We start from the raw sequence: 18,586 nt of genomic DNA on the forward strand, positions 1-18,586 counted from the left end.
TTGCGCTTCTTCCTTGCTATTGGGGTGTCAGAATGCTGCTGATGGGCCGCTCAGGGGAGGTGAAACGCAGGGGCGTTAGGCTGTGTTTCTTCCTTGCTGCTGGGGTGTCAGGTCTCCGACATACCACTCAGTGAAGGTGAAACACAGTCTAAGACAGGGGTCCCAGTCCGTGTTTGTTTCTCTGGGTGAAAACAGCAGGGGCTGGGATAAAGTCTGTGGTTCTTGAACCCCTGTGCACCCAGATGCCGCTGTGAACCATCAGGAGTTGAGAAAGGTGGTTCCCATCCTCTGCTAGGGACCATGAGAGGTTGGGAATGGGAGCCTGCAGGCTGTGATGAGCCCAGGACATGGGTGCACTCCAGCTTAGCTCTGAGCGAGTGCCAGAAGTACAGAAGGGTTACAAGAAGGGCTTCTATGGGAGACAAAGGCCACCACCCCCTGAGGCGGTTCTAGATGGACGAGTCGGTCCCTGCTTGTCCAAACTGTTTTATTCATAGCAGATGAGGATGAGCCTTTTGCAGGAAGGGATGCCCAGGAAGAGAAGCTCATTGGCTAAACCCTCGGGGCCTATGTAGATACCTCATTGGCATGGAAAATTCTAGGTTTTCCTGTTATGTGGCTGTCATAGTCCTCTATGGTGGGGTGTTGTGGTCGTGCTCCAGGGTAGGAACCTGGTCGGGAGCTAGTCTGAACTCTAGCTGTTCTCAATTATTAGATTTATTTGGCTTCTCAACTTGCTACAACCTTCCCAGTTCTGTCTGGTGGCATGGCCTACTGCCCTGCACAGGAGCTGTTCAAAACAGCGGCTCCTGATAGAGGGCAGCACCACCGACTTCTCCGCAGCTCTGCAGCCTTCAAGCCTGTCTGTGGTGGTGCATCTTTCTTGCCTCAGCAGGAAGTGCTTGTCAGGAGCTGTCCACAGAGACCTACACCTTTCCTGCCTCTGTCTACTGGCACTTTCTTTCCTGCTTCAGCCTACAGATTTTGTGAAACCAGTGCCCCAACAGGAGCTGTTCACAGTAGCAGCAGCTCCTATCCAGTCTTCCCAGCGGCCCCACAAAGATGTCGTCTAAGCCAGCTGCTGCCCCAAAGGACTTTACACCCTAACCCTTGGGCCAGACTCAGAGAAAGGGGGGTGGGGTGGGGTGGAGAAAAAGCCACTAATCCCGAGCCTCTCCTCACTGACTTCTCCAAACTCAGGACTTGAAATCCCAATCCTCACTCTGTAAATCTCTGCCCTGAGAGGCTCCGCCCCCTCATACATCCTATATAATAAGCACCGCCCCTTTGCCAAGTTCCTTGATGTTCACTCCTGAAAGCAGAGGGCAGCCATCCCTGGACCCTCCAGTAACTCTGTTTTGTGAGATTTTCCGCCTGCTGTGACTCTCTGAGAAGAAAAGCAACAACAAAGAGAAGCAGTGAAGAGGAGAGGGGCTGAGGATCCTGAGCTCAGCTGGGGATGCTCTCCCCTGGAAGCTACAAGCTTCTGCTGAGAAGGTTTCCTCTTAAAGCTATGTGGTTCCTGGGCCTCCATGTCTCAGGAGGCCCTTCCACTGGGATACCTTCTCCCCTCAGAGCTGTGTGGTTTCTGGGCCTCCATTCAAGCAGAAACACTTACAATATGAAGAAGGCCTCTAGCCACCATGCTCTTTGCCTCCATCTAGCACCAGAAACAAGTCACAGGCTTACTATACCTTCTGCTTTGTTTCCAAGGCCTTGTATTATTCTCCAGAGCTTTATGTTTTGCATTACTTTTAGTTTTCAGCAATTGCCTGTAAGCAGTGTCTGTCTCAAAAGACCTAAGAAACCTTGTTCTGCACACGTGACCATCTGAGATGATTTGCACTGAGCCACAGAAATAGTCAAACCCTGGGTGCTTCTTTCATGTAAGTAAAACCGAGTCCACAGGCTCCCCAACCTGACGGCTCAGGGCCACTTATCAACTGTTAAGCCTCCTCCAGATGACGGAAAATGCTCTGCGGGGCAGAAGCATGAAAGATCAGCAGTCCGCTGTAACTTGCAGGGTAAGTCACCAGGGAAGAGGTACAACAGTGTGTGCGCATGAGCTACAGACAGCACATGTTTTAGACAGAAAGGTCGCTGCAGTCTTGCGCCTAGAGCTGGGGAATCCCTGGAACCCAGAAGTGTGTAGCCAGCCTGGCCAAAACAGCCAGTTCCTTTAAAAGGGGCTGGGGAAGCAAGGTATAAAGCATCCATTTACCATCCATTTACCATCCATTTACCAAGAGGCAGGTCCTAAGCACCTGCTGTGTACCTCATCACATCCTAAATTCTTGGATGGCTAACATGGCATGCAGGCAGTGGACATGCATACACATTCATGTGAAATACCCATATACACAAAATTAAATAAATATTTTAAAATAGGGGTGAGGAGGGAAGGAGGGGATGGATTAAACAGTTTTAGTAAATACAAAGAAACCAGAAGTTCTGGACTGGTGGGTCCTTTGGGTATGCTTGAACGTGCTCTTCCTCAGCCACATGCTGGGATTTTTGTATCAAGCAGGGCCGCACTGGGGTATTTAGAACTACTAAGAGGCAGGGTCTAGCCCGAGGGCACCAGTTCACTGTGGATATCCCTCAAAAGTTAGTAATGTAGTTCTAGTGAAACTAGACAGGTTCTTCAAAGGGTAACTTTTATGAGAGTGAGCCTGGTCCTTTTACATGGGATCTCTTCTATACTGGCTCCTGCTATTTTGACGTCAGCACCAGGAGGTCCTTGCCAGAGGTTTAAGTGCTACAGTCTCTTGGTTTTGGACTTATAGCATCTAACACTATGAGCCAGACAAACTGCTGTTCTTTTATATTTTAAAAATAGATGAGTAATATTTTTTATTTATTCACTTTACATCCCAATTGCTGTCCTGCCTCCTAGTCCCCCTCCCAAATCCCTCCCCCATCCCCCTTCACCTCTGAGAGAGTGGAGCTCCATCCCCAGGTATCCCTCCACCCTGGCACACCAAGTGTCTGCAGGGCTAGGTACTTCTCCCACTGAGGCCAGAGAAGACAGCTGAGTTAGGGGAACAATGTCCACAGACAGGCAACAGCTTTAGGGATAGCCCTGCTCCAGTTTGGGGCCCACATGAAGACCCAGCTGCACATCTGCTATGTGCAGGGAGGCCTAGGTCCAGCCTGTGTAAGCTCTTTGGTTAGTAGTTCAGACTCTGAGAGCCCCTAAGGGTCCAGGTTAGTTGACTCTGTTGGTATTCTTGTAGAGTTCCTATCCAAACATCTATTTAAAAACAAAGCAAAACAAAAAACCAAACCAAACCAAATTAAAACAAAGCAAAAAAGCAGCCTCAAACATTCTCTTATAATAAAATAGAGTAACAGATAAACACAGCAACTGAAAATAAGAAAAGACTAAAATCTTGAGACCCACAAAGAGAAAGACTTACAAAGCCTATAAATAAATTTTGCCTAAATCTTTAGATGGTCCTACCCCTGCAGCTGCCGGGCAGCTGCCAACACTCAGCAAAGGATGAAACCTGGGATGAAAGCGAGCTGCTGCACAGTAGGCAGTTCCCAACCTGAGGCCGCCTCCCTAGGGAAACCAAACACCAGTGTTCAAGATATTCTACGAGAATCCACAGCATCTATGTGGTGCAGTTCACAATCCAAGACATAACTCAAAATTCGCCACAGAAATTAAAAGTCAACAAACAAACAAAACCAACCCAAAACCCCCAAAAGCCCTCTCAATAAAAATACATCCAGAGAACACCCCCAGAAGATCCAGAGGTTGGACCTAGTGGCTCTCAGCTTCTGTCTGCCACCGTGACCACTCAGGCGTGTGGAAGAGAGGCTCTGGGTGTGAGCATGCAGACCAGGAACCTTAGCAGACAAACAATTTTGAAAGGATGGAAGCTTCAAACTGAAAGCCAAGTGTCTGAAACTAAAACCTCACCCGACAGCTTAGCAACAGCATGGAGACGTAGGAGGTGCAGGGCAGGGGCATCATTCCACAGGGTGAGAAGCTGCCCAGTCCTGAGAACAGAGAGAGTGATCTAAGGCACTTAGACCTGACTAAAACAAAATCAAACAAACCACTCAAAATACAAAATGTGCGCACACAGAGAGGTATGTATCCAACAATAATAATTAAATAAATTAAATAATTAAACCAAAAGAGGCCAGGATTTGAAAGACAGGAGAGTTGCAGTAGAGTGTTTGGAGGGAGCAAACGGAAGGGAGAAATGAGGCAATTATCTTAAAAAATATAATTAAAAAAAAGATGAGCCTCAGAGCTGGAGAGATGACATAGCAGTCAATAGCACTGACTGCTCTTCCAGAGGACTGGGGTTCAACCCCAGGGTCCAACTTACAACTAACTGTCCCTGACTCCAGTGCTGGGGATCTGATGCCCTCTTATGGCTACCATAGACAATGCATGCATGTGGTTCACAGACATGCACGCAGGCAAAATGCCCACACACTTAAAACATTTTTTAACCTAAAAAAAGAAAAAGCCTCAAGACTAAAGAGTTAATTTCAAAGGCCCCAAACACAAATGCTAATAGAGCCTTTTCCCTAAATGACCTAAGCTCCTACACATTTTGTATTCTGAGTGGTTTGTTTCATTTTGTTTTAGTCAAGTGACCTTAAAGGTTGAGGGAGAAAAATAAAATGGGACCTGGGAGACTTTCTGAAATCTTGCCTCACAGCATGCAGGTCCTGGGATCTCCCCTCAGTACGTGACTGAAACTTGGCAGAACATTTTGATAAACAAAACTAACATTTTTTTTATGGAGGAAGATCCTGAGTACATTCCTAAGCACTGCTGAGCTGAGTCTTACATGGGAGGCATCATGACTGTTGCTAACTGACAGGTGAAGAAAATGGGGCAGGCAGAGGCAAGCAATTTGCCCAATGTTGTGGCAGAGCAACCCTCTAGCTGACTGAAAAGTTGTTAGCAGGCTGGAAAGATGCTTCAGTGAGTAAGAGACTTAGCTCTGCAAAAACAAGGACCTGAATTCAGATGCCCTGCACCGACTCAAAACCTAGGTGTGGCCTAAAAGCACAGACAGGGTTCTGGGGTTCACTGGCCAGCCAGTCTAGCTAGGAATAAACCAAAAGCCACCAGTGAGCTCCAGACTCAATGGGAAACTCTGTTCTAAGGGAATAGAGGGACAGGTAGAGCAGGACACTCAATGCCCTCCTCCTCCAGCCTCACTCACATGTGCACCACTGACATCACCCACACACACACATACATACACACACACAACACGCATGCTTTTACATGCACTGCTTTCCCACCAGCTTTGCTGTAGATGTCTCTGACTCTACAGTGAAAAGTTGCCCTTTACCATCTTGTTTAAGAAGTTGTCTTCCACAGACCTCCCCTGTCCTCCACAGGAAGTTGTTTATCTCTACTTCCCCTGTTCTCCAGCGGGTAGCCTTCAGTTTATCTTCTCCTGATGAGGAAAATTATGTCTTTTGTAATTGCATTGGAACCAGTCCAGAGAAAAGGAGTTAAAAAGATGTGAGTTCTAGAACTTTCTAATCAAAAACTTTTCTTTAGATTCACAGAGCCCGGGAGCCCCAGGAGCTGAGAGAGCAGCCTTGCCTGGTATCAGAAAAGCAGACAATTCTCCTAACGTTTCTAAGCCCCCTCATGTTGACCTATCTTCCTGACCCCTTTTGCAGGCCTTGTATCCATCCATAACACCCCAGCAAGGTCATCTTTGTTGGCCACAGGCTCCACACTGGCTGTCCTAGTTAGGGTTTCTGTTGCCGTGATGAAATCACGACCAAAAGCAAGTTGGGGAAGAAAGGGTTTATTAGGTTTACACTTCCAAACTGAAGGAAGTCAGGGCAGAAACTCAAATAGGGCAGGACACTGGAGCCAGAAGCTGATGCTGAGGCTACAGAGGGGTTCTGCTTACTGGCCTGCTCTCCATGGCTTGCTCGGCCTGCTTGCTTGCTTTTAATTGTTTTCCTTTTTTCTTTATTCTCTTCATATATTTACACAAGTTCAAAATGATATTCACAGCATCTTCTAAATTTTGTCCAAGAGTAAAAAAAAAAATTCATTTAAACTTTGGAACCTGCCCACATAGACAGGAGACCGGCCCAGCAGTTGGTGCAGCAGACCCCTGAGACCCAGGAGAAGCTGAAAGGAGAAGCTGAAAGGATTCTTCCGTTTCTGAACTCGGATCAGCAGGACCAAGGCTGATGCCTCTGCAAGGGGTATACACAGTTCATCTACTTGGCACCTGTCCCCTCCATCACTTGCTGAGCCCGCTTCTGTCCCATGCAGCACTGTGTAACAGACTGAAATAACTTTTCAATCTCTGGTTCCTTATAGAACCCAAGATCACTAGCTCAGGGATGGCACCACCCATATGGGCTGAGCCATCCCCAATCAATCACAAATTAAGAAAATGCCTTACAGTTGGATCTTATGGAGACATTTTCTCAATTAAGGTTCCCTTTTTTTTTTTAGAAAACTCTAGCTTATATCAAGTTGACATAAAACTGAAGGGCACACTAGCTTTCCAAGTAAGTCCTTTTCTTTGCCCAAATAACTACTGTCCTTCCAGTAGTTGGCTTTTTCCAGTGGCAAGAAACATGGGTCTTGGCTATAAGGCTATAGAGCTGATTAAATGAGTCCTAACTCCAGTTATAAAACAAACTTTAAAAAAAAATTTCCTCATTCCTACCAACAGTACACACACACATGCACACATTAGGAATGTTTAGTTCCTAAATAAATGTTTCAGAGCTGGACAAATGGCTCAGCAGTTAAGAGTGCTGGCTGCTCTTCCAGGGGATCAAGATTCTATTCGTAACATCCACATGGTGGCTCACAACTCACTCACAACTCATAACTCAAGTTCCAGAGGATTTGGTGCCTGCTTCTGGCCTCCAGAACACTGGACACAGGCATATGTAAAGGCAAAACACCGATGCACATAAAATAATATTTTAAATTAAAAATATTTTTAGTGGTTGTGCATGCCTTTAATCTCAGCACTTGGGAGGCAGATATCTGAGTTTAAGGGCAGCCTGGACTACAGAGCTATTTCCATGAGAGCTAGGGATATACAAAGAAACCCTGTCTAGAAACAAACAATGCTTCTATAAAGTGCAGGGACCTCATATCCAAAGTATATTGGAACATTATCTCTTTTACTTCCCTACCAAATGGGAAGTCTTAATGTCATAGAAAAATCTGTATTAGTACCCCTAACTACAAGGAAAGAATATTAATGTCAACAATCCTCCAAATTAAGCAAAAAAGTTTCAATCAAGCACTTCACATCTCAATCCACTCTACTCATAAAAAAACAAACAAACAAACAAAAAACCCCACCAAAATGCTTTCTCTTTACCAGAAGAACTTGGGTGTGAGCTGGTTTCACATTAACTATATATAAGGGAAATAAGAGAAGAAAATAGCATAGCCTATAAAATCTAATCAGAAAACCCCAGAAATACTTGCATTCACACAATCTTCAAGTAATTATTCTAACTTCCTATCTGAAATTCCAGCAGTGCAATTGGGAGCCTGAGGCATAACACACACTGTTGATCATTTTGTTTTGTTTTGTTTAATCTCTACACACAAACCATCCAAAGAATACGAGAATTAATATTTTGGATTTCTACTTCTAAAGAATGGGCCTGCTGTGAGGGTCAACACCTTTGGGGAAGGTTCCAAAGGGATTCAGAATTTCCCCCAATTAGTCATCCTAAATACAGATAAACACTGCCAGGCAAGACACCAGGCAAAGAGATCACTGGGTTCCTCTACATGCCAAACAAAATAACCTAAAAAGTTATAATCTTGGGCTGATGTGGAGTTTCCTCTTAGTCAAGCAGAAATCCAGAACCAGTAAAAATTAGACTTGGGCTGGAAACATTTCTAAGTGACTCACAGAGGGCCTCAACATCTAAAGAGATTACAGAAGTTTCTAGCACTACCATGACAAGAGGCCCAGCAGGAGACAACGGAGCACCTTAGGGACACTGTAAATACTTCACAAGGTTCCTTGGGGCCAGGAATGAATTACCCAGTGAAAACAAATTGACTCAGTGAAAAGAATCACCAGGAACTAGTGACCAGTACAGAAAAGGAACCTGATGGAAGAGTCGGCCGCCAGGACAGCTCAGGTTCATACCTGTCCATGGGGAAGCACACGGAGCTGCCGGCCTAATATGCCCTGTCACTCTACGACTCTAACTGCAAAGTCTGTTTAAAAACACTCCTACTGTAAGTCACAGACGTCCAGAGCTTTAGAACTTTTAGGCTGCCTCATCCGTTACCTTGGAAACTTTCCCCTTGAGTGATAAGGCGAGGGAGGCATAGGCAGGTGGATTCTACTTATTTCGAGAAATGAGCCGAACCAAACCATCACCATCACTGCTCCAGGAAGATGGTGTGCAAGCTGGGCCTGATGGTCCTCGCCTATGATCTCAGCACAGGGGGCCGAGGCTGGAGGATCTTGTTAAGAAAAACTGCATCTTCAACACGGATCCCAGGGGCACCACAGCTGGTTTCGTTTGTGTACCTACTCTCTGTGATGGTTGTACAGTTATGAAGTCCCCTGACAAAGCATTTCTTAGAACATGACCCCGTCCTTTAGCAAACCTAGACAGGAGCATGGCCAGTCAAATGCCTCGTCCACACTTCAACCACAGCCACTTTAAGGTCAGTCTCCTAGCTCCACTGGGACTGGAGTTTGAGCTTGAACCTTCTGAAGCCAGCACTGACAGAAAACCAGCTTTCTGCTCCTTTCTGCTTCCAGTCCAGGAAGGCTGGACTCAGGTGTGGAGGTGAAGGCAGAAATATGGTCTAGAGTATCTGCATGTGTACAAAGTGCAGGGTGGAAACAGCCAAAAGCAAGAGGGCAGTCTGCACATGGATGTTGGTATGAGACAGAAAATGTGTGCACCTGAAGCTCCTCAGGGGACTGTCGTCTTCCCCTCCTCTTCAGACACCGGAACCAGAGAAAGATACTACCCTTCCAAAACCTAAGAGGCCACTGATTCTAAGACAACTGACAAAGAAAAACAGTATCAGAATCTGATGGATGTAAAGATAATATCAATTTTAAGGTGCACCTCAAATTCAGAAATGCTATCTTAAGAAAGACATATCTTTGAATAGGGAAGAATGCAATAGACTCTAAATCACTGTAAATAGAAGGCAAATGCTTTCAAATTTTAATTTCTTTAATTCTGAGGATTCAAATTTTAAATTCTTTAATTCTGCACATGTACAGAATGAAACTGATCAGAACCATCTTCCACTTCTCCCTTCCAACGTCTTCCAAATCTTCCCCAGCTTGGCCTCTTCCTCCTCTTTTTGTTAACCTACTCAGACCAATTACTGCCACATTCATGTACAGCTCCAGGGACTTCACTGAGGCAGCAAGGGACTGAGATAAAAACAAGGAGACACAGACAGAAAGCTGGAATGGAGGATCTGAGCCAGAACTTCCCCCATGTTTGCTATATGGAGTTGAATAGAGAGCTGGGACTATAGCATCCAGTTGCACAAGGAGGTGGGGTTAGACATAAGGATAAATAAGGAAACAGGTTAGGGTATAGAGCTGGATCAAGGAGACAAAAGTCACCTTGGGGGGAGGAACAGGCTCTGTAGGGAAGTCTTCAGATGGGAACATGGGGTGGGGGGCTAGGAAGCTACAGTGGGTACTTCTGCACACACTGTCTGCACTCACGTTCAGTAAGAACCCTGAGGTGATACACATTTACAGCCTGCCCTACATAATGCTATGTATGCACAGAGGGGCAAGTAAATGACTAATGAACCTCAGTCACAGCTGACACCTTGAAGTCTTCTTGTCACCTCCTCATTCATTTACACTGTACTACGTTTTCCATCACTGGCAGCTAAAACATCTTAGCTGACATATATCTTCATGTGCAAAACTCTTTAAGACTTAAAAACCCAGAGCTTTGTGATTTCCCTAGTAGACTGTTACCCTCTCAGTAAAACTCCAACACACCAAAACCATTACTTACTACATGAAGCAGACCCCTAGATAAGATAACTGGGATATCAGAGACGGTATCACATCACACAACAAAGAAAACACTGCTTTTCTCTAAGGAGATACAAAACAATGCACGCACACACACACACACACACACACACACACACACACACAAAAAAAAAAAAAAAAAAAACCCTGCAATACAGGCCAGCATTCTTTTCAAACTTGAGCAATCAAAATTATGTGTAGGGCTCTGGTTTCTTCCAGAAACAAAACATGATTTGAGTGCAAGGGAGAACATATTCCATCCAGCCTCTGGGAAACAAGAAGCCTCACACGCTGTCCATCACTTAAGTCTTACCAGAGACAAGGGGAAGCACCGTGCTAGACATATGTTATCTATACACAACATGGGAGATTTACTACACAGGGTTCATCAGTTCCCTAAAGGCTTCTGTTGCCTCAAACAGAACTGTCAGAAGCTAGTAGGCTCACGGTCACCCAGGAGGATGGGGGCTGGGGGAGCCAGGCCTGCCACTGAGGTCACCTTCCAGCAGCTCCAGGGAGAGTCTGAGCCAAAGTTTTTGGTCTCCTGCTGTGAGTAACAAAATTTCTGGCACTGAGCCCGACTTTCTAATTCATTACTGAAGCCAAGGACTGAGTTAAACCCAAACCTAGAGTCACTGACACAAAAATACTGATAAGCAGGAAAGCAGCACAGCATACAAAAGGAAACTCTTCCAGGCCAGGAATCTTCCATGCCAGGTGTAAGGCCAGGACACTGCCCCAGATTTTATATCCTGCTTCCAGATCTTTATTCAGCCAGGCAAAGGAGAAGTACCTAACAGCTGCCTAGCCATGGTACCACTCAAAGGCAGGTATCCACTCTAGAAAGGAGGCACAAACGTCACATGGATTAGATCCTGAAAATTTAGAGAGCACCACCACCAAATAACATCCAGACCCCATACTTTACCATTAGAATTCTGCTGCCATTCCTAAAGATGCAAATTCTAAGAAATTTATACCTAGCTGACAGCAAATGACCACAGTCCATGCATTCCCTAGCATGGACCTAGCATGACTTCAGATTGCAACACAAAATGAGTGAGAGAAAGCCCATTTTCTATTAGTTTATCCAGATTTTACAAAGTTTAGCCCTGACTTTATCGAGTGTTCTTTTTTCTAAGTCAGTGCTGTTACATCTTATCTGAAGTTCCAGTTTTTGGAGAAGGCTAACTATTTTCTCATACTGAAAATATGAAGATTGGTGTTGCTAATGATGGGGATACACACTATGAAGTGTCATTTGCCAATTTTGCTACTGCACTTTTATCACCATGTGCCTAGATACTATCCTAGATAGTGAAAGTCTGACACCTGAGTGACCTCTCAACACAGTTAACAAGCTCCACAAACATGAGATGCTTCAGGCTGCTGCTGGCACAGCAGAGTATAGTGCCTTACAGTAGAGCAACACTAAGGCCATGCCAGAAGTATAGTAAATACATAAACAAGTAAGAGATGCTTCTGCTTCTTTTTGTTCCTGGGCTTGAGGATGTGGTTCAGCAGTAGAGGTTGGCATACCTGAGACCATGGGCTCCATCCCCAGAACCTCCAAAAATAATTATCATGCACTACACCTAACTGGATGCAATAACTCTTATAAAGCTAGATTAGACTGTTGACATCAGTGATTCATCACAAGATTACAGGGCTGACACCCCTAACAGGAATTTGTCAGTTCCTATTAGGGCCACCTTCACATATGCGGTTTGTCTTCCATCAAAACATCAGTGTCTGGCAAATGACTACTGACTAGTTTGATCTATAGTTGTTTAAGCCACGAACAGGTGACATAAAATGAGCAGTGCAGGCAAGCTGGCTGCTGCCCTAACTCCACAGGCATGTTCCTTCTCATTCACACCTGTTCTTGCACACAGTAGTTCATAAACTGCGCAGACCAACCTTTCCTCTTTCTTTTCTCACACACGCCCCTGCTTTAAAAGCAGTAAATCCATAATCAAGAACCTGGAAATCTCAGGCAGGCAAACATTATCTTCATAGTTCCTTCCTGCTACCTGCCTTGCACATGAAATGAACCTTCTGCAGGGGGTCTTTGCTGGACTTCCTCCCTGGTTCTAAAACTTGACTAAATTCTGTTGAGGAGACGGTGTATCACTCTGTTCTTCCAACCCATACAATGAGCTATAGAAAGCCCCTGACAATGTATGTATCTAAGAAACCTTGAGTTGGACTCCCGTCGTGCAATTTGTGGACTTAGACAACTACACTGAATGAACCCAAACACCGGGTCACTGCTATTCAATTACGGATGGATCAGCCTCGCAAGCGCACAACAAAGTAGCAGAACGGGTGCGCAGGCAGGGACGACCTTGACACAGATGCAACAGGCTTCTCCGCCCCAGAGAGAGGTGTCCCAGTTTTCAACAACTAAGTGCAAACTGATAATACAACCAGAGATCGCAAGGACGACTTCACCAGGCATAGGAGAGACCAACGCGCGGTAGAAAACGCCAGCAGGTGCTCCCAATCAAGCATGGTCCCTGGATTTTCCAGAGGAGGGGGACTGAGAAGGGGGCTCAGACACAGGCCGGGGTCACTGCCCGCTCCGGTTCCCCTCATCAAAAGAGAACGAAGGCGGGAAGCACGGCGGGCCCAGGCAACCCGCTCACTGGGTTTGGGGTGTTTGGGGTGGCGGTTGCACCCCACCAGCACGCTGAGTTCTGTGCGGACCACCACTTCCAGTCCGAGAGCGCCGCAGAGCAGTGAGACTCTGGCTCTCGGAGCGCGCGCCTGCATCCCAAGCGTCCGCTCCGCTGCGTACCGGCCGCAGCACGAGGATGCGGACCCCTACGGCCCAGCCCGGCTCGGCCCTCCTCGGCCCAGCTCGGCACCCCTCGGCTCCCCTCCCCTCAGCTCCTCTCCCACGCCCCACTCACCTGGGGAGTGGGAGGCTCCGCTCTATGAACGCTGAGTTCGGGTTGCGGGCTCCGGCAGCCCGGTGCAAAGCAAGCCGGGTAGGATCCCCCAGCGCGCGTCCCTCAGCCGCTCTTTGTGTCTGGCGGCCGCGCTCCCCTGGGCTCCCAAGGCCTCCAGGCGCTGCCCCCTCGTTCTCGCGGGGCCTCCCCAGGGAAGGGGAGGGGCGTCCCGGAGGCGGGGCTTGGAGGGGGCGGAGCTTGGAGGCGGGCGGAGCTGGGCCAGGGGCCTTGCTGGTCAGGACTAGGATGCAGGACAACAGCAAGGCTCAGGGAGATAGGGTGTTATAGAAAAAACAAAACAAAACAAAAACAACACTAACAAACAAAGGGTCCAAGTTCTTTCAAGTGAAAGAATTCCACAGAGTGGAAGGCAGCCAGGAACCAGTAAAAAGTCCATACTGTACTCTGATGGTTGTATCAATTTTTGATATAAACAAATACATACTTTGGTTGTATCAATTTTTATGTGTCATAACTTGCCCCTGCCAGTGATGGACATGACATGCCTATACCCTGTGGCAGAGGTGTAGCTGTGGGACATATAACCAGGGCCCTGCTTCCCTCTAGATTATAACATGAGGTTCCAGAAGTGTGGTGTGCCATTGTTGCCACTGTGAAGAATGTATTTTATCGGGACCAGGGAGTTGACTCAGTTTGGGACCAGGGAGTTGACTCAGTTTGTAAAAACACTTGCCTTGCTAGCCTGATGACCTAAGTTCAATTCCAGAACACATGTAAAGGTGATAGGAGGTGCTGGAGAAATGGCTCAGCAGTGAAGAACACTGGCCGCTCTTCCCGAGGACCAATGTTCAATTCCCAACCCCCACAGGGCAACACACAGCCATCTATAGCTCTAGTTCCAAGGGATCCGATGTCGAATTCTGGACTCCTCAGACACCAAGAGTGCGAGTGTTGCACAGATACACATACTGGCAAAGCACCCACACATGTACTGTTTAAAAAAAAAAAACAGACAAATCAACTCCACAGAGCTACACACATACACACACACACACACACACACACACTGAGACACATGCCATTCTGGACACACGTGTATAAACATCATGCACACACACATTCACACAATAAGTGTTAGAAATGTTTTAGAAGACTATATGTTCTCTAAATCTCCTTACACTCTGGGTTTTCCATGTACTGTCAGAGGATGAACTTGGAGTTGGATGATGAGATTGACAGTACCATTCTCTGGATGTCGGTCTTTATACCACCCAGTGATACAGTCTCTGTTCATCTGTGAAATGGAGATGTGAAAACACTCTTGGGAGGGACATGAACTAATTGATTCAGTCAAACCAGCAACCCAAATTAGCCATCACATCAGTGGCTCCTAGCCAGAGAGGAACAGAGTATGCCATTCCATTTTCCCTAACTATAGCAAATAGCTGAGATAAGAAATGTATAAAGAAGGGGGAAAGGGTTTCTATGGACTTGCAGCTTTAGAGATATCAATCCAGGAACAATTTATCTTTGTGGCTTCACCACATCAAAGCTGGAATTAGAGTCAGAGACAGAGAGACAGAGAGACAGGGGGTGCCAGATGCCCTTTAGGGACACCTCCTCGATGACTGGAAGACCTGGAACTAGATCCCAGTCCACACCTCCCAACAGCATCCCATCCTGGTGGGTCTTCTTTTTGTGGACATTTCATTTGTTTGATTTTTAAAGGTTCTGTACTAATTTAGTTAGGGCACGCAGGGGCTGGGGGAGGAGCGCACGCACTCCTCGGAGTGTACCCTTGTGCAGCAAGTGCTTTTATCAGCTAAACTGGCTCCCGGGTTCCAGAAGGTCATATGTTTTTAAAGTAAGTAATTACTTTCCATTCCCCCCCTCTCTAAAAAACATTAATGGTTGAACACATGTCCTCAAAACATCACTAAAGGAATGGAATTTGGATGAGGTTTCTGAGACTACTTGATTTCTCAAGTAAAGAAAGTTACTTTTCCAGATAGAGATATACATTCTAACCATCCCCAGCAAGTAATTTTGAAGGGCACATTACACGTGCCTTCCCAACAAGAAAAGCTGTATTGTTGTAGGACAAAATATGATCCCCTTTCATTTGTGGATATAATGTATCTTTTTAAAACCAAGGATCTGGGAAAACAAGGTTTCTGCCCCAGAGTCTATGGGTTTAGCAGCCCAAGCCAGTACCTTATCTATTCTCAGCAGCACAGCAAATGCCGATCAGCCTGTTGTCTCACCACCACAGCCTGACTCAAACCTCTTTTAAAATTATCAACTGTGTGATGACCACATCTCTCTTTACATTTTATATTGTAATTCAGTAAAACCCTTGAACAAATATTGCTTTTTTCTTCTCTATTTGTTTGTTTGTTCTGGTGCCAAGCATGAAGAAAAAGCCCTCAGTTTGCTACACATGTGTTCTACCACTGATACACATTTATATACTCAAGATAATGATGAAAGGAGAAGTACTAATAAAATTTCTTTTTGCTTTGATTTTTTTTGTATTTTGTCTTCTTGTTCCTGACTGAAGTAGGGGAGGAAATGGTACCACCTCCACAAAAATTCTTGAGCAAGCAGTCCTTTTAAAAATCTAATTTTGATTTGAATTTCCTGATGACTAAGGATGTTGAACATTAAGTGTTTCTCAACCATTCAAGACTCCTCGGTTGAGAATTCTCTATTTAGCTCTGTACTCCATTTTTTAATAGGGTTATTTGGTTCTCTGGAGTCTGCCTTCTTGAATTCTTTGTATATTTTGGATATTAGCCCTCTATTAGATGTAGGGTTGGTAAATATCTTTTCTCAACCTGTGCATTGCTGTTTTGTCCTATTGATAGTATCCCTGGCTTTACAGAAGCTTTTCAATTTTATGAAGTTCCATTTGTCGATTGTTGCTCTTAAAGCATAAGCCATTGGTGCTCTGTTCAGGAAGTTTTCCCCTGTGCCCAAGTATTTGAGGCTCTTCCCCACTTTCTCTTCTATTAGATTCGGTGTATCTGGTTTTATCCACTTGGACTTGAGCTTTGGGCAAGAAGATAGGTATGGATCAATTTGCATTCTTTTACATGCAGACCACCAGTTGAACCAGCACCCATTTGTGGAAAATGCTGTCTTGGCTGGTGAGATGGCTCAGTGGTTAAGAGCACTGGCTACTCTTCTGAAAGCCATGAGTTCAAATTCCAGCAACCACATGGTGGCTCACTACCATCTGTAATGAGATCCGATGCCCTCTTCTGGTGAGTCTGAAGACAGCTATAGTGTACTTACATATAATAAATAAATCTTTTTTAAAATGCTGTCTTTTTTTCCACTGAATAGTTTTAGCTTCATTATTAAAGATCAAGTGACCATAGGTGTGTGGGTTCATTTCTGGGTCTCCTATTCCATTGATCTATTTGCCTGTTTCTGTACAAATATCATGCAGTTTTTATCACTGTTGCTCTATAGTGTAGCTTGAGGTCAGGGATAGTGATTCCCTCAGAAGTTTTTTTTTTTTTTTCTATTGTTGAGAATAGTTTTTGCGCCCCTAGGTATTTTGTTATTCCAAATAAATTTGAGAATTGCTCTTCCTAAGTCTATGACGTATTGAGTTGGAATTTTGATTCTACCTCACACCAGTCAGAATGGCTAAGATCAAAAACTCAGATGACAGCAGATGTTGGTGAGGATGTGGAGAAAGAGGAACACTCCTCCATTGTTGGTGGGATTACAAGCTGGTACAACCACTTTGGAAATCAGTCTGGCAGTTCCTCAGAAAACTGGACATAGTACTACCTGAGGACCCAGCTATATACCTGGGCATATACCCAAATGATGTTCCAACATAGAACAAGGACACATGCTCCACTATGTTCATAGCAGCCTTATTTATAATAACCAGAAGCTGGAAACAACCCAGATGCCCCTCAACAGAAGGATGTATATAGAAAATGTGGAACATTTACACAATGGAGTACTATCCAGCTATTAAAAACAACAAATTCATGAAATTCTTAAGCAAATGGATGGAACTAGAAAATATCATCCCAAGTGAGGTAACCCAGACACAAAAGAACACACATGGTATGTACTCACTAATAAGTGGATACTAACCCAAAAGCCCACAATGCTTATAATACAACCTACAGACCATATGGAGTGTAGAAGGGAGGAAGATCAGGGGGTGGAAGCTTCAGTCCTGCATTGAGCGGGGGGGGGGGGGGGGGGGACGATTGTGGGAGATGGAAGGAGAGGGGACAAGGGAGGGAGAGAGGGGGAGGAAAATAAGGGTGTATCAGAATCTGGAGGAGACATGAAAGAGGTACGAGGGTCCGAAAATCAAATAAAAATAGGTAGCAGGGGGAAATGAGGAACTAGGGATAGTTACTGGAGGGTCCCAGACACCAGAGAAGCGTGAGACTCCCAGGACCCAGTGGGATTTACTTTGGCTGTAACACACAGGGAAGTTGGGGATAGAACCTGTGGAGACCAACTCCAGTAGATAGGAATGGTCCCTGGTCGAGGGATGGAGCCACCCACATATCTCAAAAGTTTTTTGTTTTTTGTTTTTTTAACCCAGAAATGTTCCTGTCCAAAGGAAGAACAGGGACAAAAAATGGAACAGAGACTGAAGGAAGGGTCGACCAGGGAACAACTCCACCTGGGGATACATCATGTCAGCAGACACCAGACCCAACACTGTTGCCTTGGTCAAGAGGTTCTTGTGAACAGGAACCAAGTGTGGCAGTTTCTGGGGAGGTCCGGCCTGCAACTGACCAATGCAGAGGCATATGTGTGGAGCCAACCATCAGGCTGAACTGAGGGTATCTGGTTTGGGAGTTGGCAGAAGGACTGGAGGAGCAGAGGGGGATTGAAACCCCATTGGAAGAGCAACATAGGCTGACCTGACCACCTAGTTCTCTCAGAGACTAGACCACCCACCAAGGAGTGTACCTAGAGGGATTCTATGGCTGCAGATACATATGTAGCAGAGGATGGCCTGGGTCAACAGTAACGAAAAGAGAGGCCCTAGGTCTCCGGGACATTTGATGCCCCAAAGAAGAAGGATGCTGGAACGGTGGGGCAGAAAAGTGTGGGTGTGGGAGGGGGCAGCCTCATACCAGCAAAAGGAAGGTGGGAGGGCAGATGTGGGATGGGGGCACTGGCCAAGGAGTAACTAGGAAGTGAGAATTATGGGATGGGGGTCGGTGGAGGGAGTAACCAGGAAGTGGGATATCATTTGAGATTTTAACAAATGGAATGATTAATAAAAATGTTTTAAAAAGATCTAATTTTGCCACCACTTAATATGAGCAACATTTGATTTTGGTGTCAGGGATTGAATCCTGGGCTGTGTGCATGTAGTTTTATGCTCTACCACTGATCTTCACTCCCAGCCTATAGGTGACCTTATGATGTCCTGCCTGCCCTTTGCCCTCTCTCCCCTTCCCTCTCTTCCTTTCCTGTTCCCCCCTTCTTTCCTTCCTTCCTCCTTACCTCCCTTCTTCCCTCCCTTCCTCCCTCCCTTCTCCTTCCCTTCCTCCCTCCCTCCCTTCCTCCCTTCTTCCTTTCTCCCTTCCTCCCTCCCGCCCTCTGCCCTCTTCCTCCCTCTCTCCCTTTATCCCTATA

At 45.8% G+C, this 18,586-nt stretch overlaps 1 protein-coding gene across 2 annotated transcripts in view; it reads right to left on the reverse strand.

Annotated features, from left to right (window-relative positions):
* Ninl (ninein like) overlaps positions 1–13,122 on the reverse strand; it is a 75,980-nt gene extending 62,858 nt beyond the window's left edge. For both annotated transcript variants that reach the window (XM_052183869.1, XM_052183868.1), the window contains exon 1: positions 12,950–13,122. The gene's annotated coding sequence lies outside the window, so the exon portion shown is untranslated. The remainder of the gene's footprint in view (positions 1–12,949) is intronic.
* Positions 13,123–18,586: the final 5,464 nt, after the last annotated feature.

Source organism: Apodemus sylvaticus, chromosome 5 (genome assembly GCF_947179515.1).
Source record: "Apodemus sylvaticus chromosome 5, mApoSyl1.1, whole genome shotgun sequence".
Lineage (NCBI taxonomy): Eukaryota > Metazoa > Chordata > Mammalia > Rodentia > Muridae > Apodemus > Apodemus sylvaticus.